This window comes from Octodon degus, unplaced genomic scaffold (genome assembly GCF_000260255.1).
Source record: "Octodon degus isolate 3935 unplaced genomic scaffold, OctDeg1.0 scaffold00101, whole genome shotgun sequence".
In the NCBI taxonomy this organism is placed as follows: domain Eukaryota; kingdom Metazoa; phylum Chordata; class Mammalia; order Rodentia; family Octodontidae; genus Octodon; species Octodon degus.
The window spans coordinates 7540315-7545146 of NW_004524677.1; positions in this window are offsets into that span (position 1 = coordinate 7540315).

Sequence of the window (4832 nt, forward strand, 5' to 3'; positions counted from 1 at the left end):
GTTTGGATTTATCCAGCTGTGCCTGGCTTGGATCTGGCTGCTATGCTCAGTTTGTTCCTGTTGCTGCCCTTGGGGGTGAACCTGTTGTGCCCCTCAGGCAAGATGTTCTATTCTTGGACTAGCTGGATGTTTTTTTCCCAACACTCTCTGCAGGGATTGCAACTGCATGTTTTCACCCCAGGCCTGTATGCCACGCCTGAGCTGAGTCTGGAGGGGACAAAGTGGAGTAGGGGGCAGAGGCAGCTCTCCCACACACTCACCGGGCCTGGACTAGGTCTGGATCTGGGGGTTCCCTGAATGCGACAGAAATTCCTACTCTGTGGGCAGGGTTTCGGGGGTACCACAGAGTGATGGGGGTGTCCCAAGAGGGTGAAAGAGGGTGTCATCCATGCTGTGCCTGGGTTGGGACCAGTAGGTCATGACAGCAGCGGGTAGCCAGAAGCTGTCCCACACAGTCACTGGACCTGGGCTAGGACTGGATCTGGGGGTTCCCGGAACATGGCAGAAATTTCTACTCTGCAGGTGGGGTGGGGGTGGTGCTACAGAGTGTTAGGGGGCATCCCCAGGGGGTGGAAGAGGGTCTCACCCATGCTGTGCCTGGACTGGGACCAGTAGGTCCCACAGGCGCAGGGTAGTCAGAAGCTCTCCCACACACTCATGGGGCCTGGGCTAGGACTGGGTCTGTATAGTCATTTAAATGTTAGTGTTGTAGAAATTCACATTGCTAAAAGTTGTTTAGGATGCTTTGATTCAAAATTATTTTATTTATTATTTTATTTTCTTTTTCAGTTGAGGGAAACCCAACCCAGAGCCTAAAGTGTGCTAGGCCAAGCACTCTACCCCTGAGCTACCGTTCTAGCTCTTAGAATAACATGTACCATGTGAGACTCATTTTTGATGCACAGAAAAATCTGGAAATATATCTAGCAAACTGTTAAAAATAATTGCTTCTGTGTAGTTGAAATCATAAGTATCTAAGATTTAAAATTTGTGTTGTATTTTTTGTCGCTGCAACAACTACTAGTAGTTTTAAAATGCAAACACCAGTCCACAGTTCCAGAGTTTGCTCCTCTGAGTACACAAGATGGGAGAGGAATGCAGGCCCTAAGGATGGAGACGGACTGCTCCTCTGTGAGGGGAAAGCAGGGCTCGGAGCTGAACTGCAGAGAGCCGCACCCCTGTTGTGGCCTTTGACCTTCGGGCGGCCTCCCCTGATCCTGACCCCTTCTCTGTCAGAATCTGCTGATAGGATGACAGGAAGAGACAGGAAAATTGCTTTGACTTAGCCGAGGAAGAAATAAAGAGCTTTTAATAAGTTTTGTTCATAAGAGTTTATTATCAATGCTTATTGATTTTCTTGAGGGTTTTCAGAGAGGAGATACAGTACAAAACAATTCAATTAGAATCTATAAAAGCTGCTCCTTTCAAAGTATAGTCATTTACGGATTTAGGAGAAAAAGATAAAATGTTCCTTTTCACAATTTTATGTTAAAGAGAAAAATAGAAAAAAAACAATACAGAACTTCAAAACCAGGTAACAGGAGATTACCACTGCCTAACATAGTGCCTATTGTTGTCTTCAGATTAGTTGCTCAGATTATAAGACACAGGTATGTCTAGTTGATCAAATAATATGAAGACAAACTGTTGTTTAGTGAACTAAAAGAAGCCAGTAGCATAACTATCTTATCTAGCGTGTACATTCTAGAGAGAAAAGATCTGATGCCTTTTAAATACGTAACGTGGTTTCTAGAAACAGAAAGGCAGAAAGTTGCTCCATAAAGCCAATGATCCAAAGCTGTCCTGCAAGGCTTTTATTCATTTTTACTTTCTTCTGATTCTTTTAAAGCATCATCTGTTATAAATGAAATTCTTTGCTTGTATTTCTCCATAAGACAACTTTACTGGCATTGGAACTTGACGCTTCCATCTCCAGAACGGGGGTACTTTTCAAAACCAAGTCTCATAATTTTCCAGAGAGGAGAGCTAATCCTAATTTGGGTGTCTGAAGCACTGAGAAGTGCGGCTTGCCCCTGTAAAGCATCGACGCTTGTGTGGAGGTTGCCTGACTGGTGAGCAAGGAGGGAGAGGAGGACAGCCCCGCGGAGAGCCTGGACAGCGAGGAGGACCCTGCTCCGACCTGCAGCTGCCACCTCCCTGTGGGTCCCGCAGTCCTCAGTCAGCATCCAGACAACGACCTCTGCAGAAAAACCTTACTTGGTGTGCCTGTTCCTACTGCGACAGTTAAACTCCACCTTTTACAGCAGCCTCTCTTTCTGTGTGTGGTCCTCCATTATCAAAGAAGAATCCTGAGGAAAGTGACTCATGTTTGATTTTTTACATTTCAGATAATATCTAGAACTGAACTTCTTACGTTCTGTTGATGCACAATGACCGTCTATTGAATGACTGAGGTGTTTTTCTTACGGAAATAAACCTATCAGGAAAAACAAAAAGCACTAGTTCAACATCTTAAAGAAAGCAAGCCTCGATGCATTTGAAGTCTACTGTAACCGGTTGCGCTCATATAAATATTCAAATTATCTAGGAAAACCTCTTATTGGTGATTGGTTTAGGGAAAAGCATCTGACTCCAGCAAACATAAGGAAAGTCAGGTACTGGTTTTGGTAAAAATGATTTCACACATATGTTAAGCAAGAAGCGAGCTATGGGATGGTTCGTTTCATTCTTTGGACACTGACACGCCTAGAGGCACTACTGGAACTCCTACAGTTATCTTGTGGCCACACACTGAGGACAGTAGAAAGATTAAAATCATATAGGAACCCAATTTTGAAAGAGCTAAGGGGCCTGGGAACCATGACCTCTCACAGCTAGAAATGGAGATGGGTGGTAGGAGCTGGTGCAGTGTTTGGAGCCCTTTTGTGTATCTAGACTAGCTTTATGCTTTTAAATTATTATGCATTACTCCATTTGGGGAGTTATATTCACCCCCCTACTGGGTGTTTAAAACCAAGTCAAAGCAAGACCTGTGTTATTCAAAATTAGTCTATCTGTTGCTCTATTATCTATTCATTTATCGATCTGTCAATGTTTCTGTCTTTGATGGCGTCAGTTAAGACTCCTCTGGGGTAACTTTGGGGGGCATGCAAGGAACCTCCCAACTCCTCTCACTTTTCTCTCTACCAGTTACATCAGTTGCCAGATGAGGCAGTGTTTTACTTAACCTTTGAAGTCTGGAAGACATCTCCCTTTTTTATGACCCTCCTCTATGCAAAATGTGAGCTGCTGCCTCCCAGCCTCGGGGGCCCAACAGTCTCCTTCCCGGGACACTGGTCAGTCCCTGAACATTCAGGGCTCTTTCCTAAGGACCACTCAGGACTTGGAGCCTAGCTGAGCTTACAGGCAATGACTTGAATGCTGGCTATCCTCTCAGCTGTTTCTCTGCCAGCACTGATCTGTAAGCCTCCACTGCCGAACACAGAGAAACCCAGCTACTCAAGTCTTGAAGCGGGAGGTGGGGATTTTAATCGTGATGGTTATAGCCTGCTGCAGTGGTTGATCACCTGTGTCAACTTGAGAAGTTTAGAAGCGTAACTAAATCAGCTGAGCGATTCCATACCCTAGAGAGTAGAGGAGCCATGCTGGGGTGGCTCAACACTTAGAGAATGTCGAAGGGAAATGAAGAAGGAGAGAGGGTTGCATTTCTTTGCAGGAGCTCCAGTCCTCACCTTCAGCTCGGACATCTTCTCCTGGCTTCTAGTGAGACTCTTCAGCTTCTGCCTTGGATCCTTCAGCCTTGTGGTGTAGACTCATCAGCCTTCTGTCGCAGACCCCACGGCCTCCTGATATGGACTTGCACGGAGCCCTGCTGTGAGCTCCAGTGTACGGACGCCCTCGGCACTCTTCCTCCTCTGATTCTGCGGCTGACCATTGTAAGCCAATCCTGTACTTTCTTGTAAATTTATACATCTGGTGTTGTTTTGCTGTTCCTCTATTAAAACCCTGACTGAGACACCTACATGTCGGAGCACTGACCAGGAAACTCTGCTTCTCCAATAGTCATGGGCTGTATTAGTACTAGATTTAGTGCCGTATTTAGTGTCCTGTAAGTGATGGCGTTACCATCTTAACACACTGCTTCACTTGTCTTCTCCAAGTAATATTCCTGTAAAATATTAACAGGTAACAGAAAGTTTTCTAAGGAAAATGGAAAGTAAAATACCAAGAACAACAATCAGCACTTTAACAATTATGATGACGTTATACTAGTGCCCTTAGGTTCCTTAATATAAGGTCTCAAATTCACATTGAAATTCCATTTTAGCATAGAACTACATTGTGATCATAATTTACCTTTGACAAAGTATAAAAGATTAAATGACAAATAATCTAAATTTGTCACCTTTTAGAACATAAAGTACCTTTCTTATATACAGACGCACTATATAGGTTATTAATGCTCAATCACTACTTATTACCATGACACCGCCTGGATTGCGTAGTTTTTAGGTCACCTAACACAATGCGACACATACAAACATAGCCTGAAAAGTCAACTCTCACAAATGATGTCTGCCTACAGGTCAACGGTACTATATTAGCCCAAAGATCTTTGGGCTGCACCTTTATGAAGCTTGTACATCTAAGGCACATAAATGCATTTAACATACAAAGAAGTCAGTAATTAGCACAACAACTATGTAGAAATCCTTATATGCTGACTGAGGTTTTTTTTTTTTTTCAGTACAGAGTGTTCAGGGTCTCATGACATAGATCAGACTCATAGTGATCTGCCTGTGTTCAGCCTCCCAAGACCTGGGATTGCAGGTGTGCACCACCACGCTCAGTGGCCGCATGCCCTAGGGGTG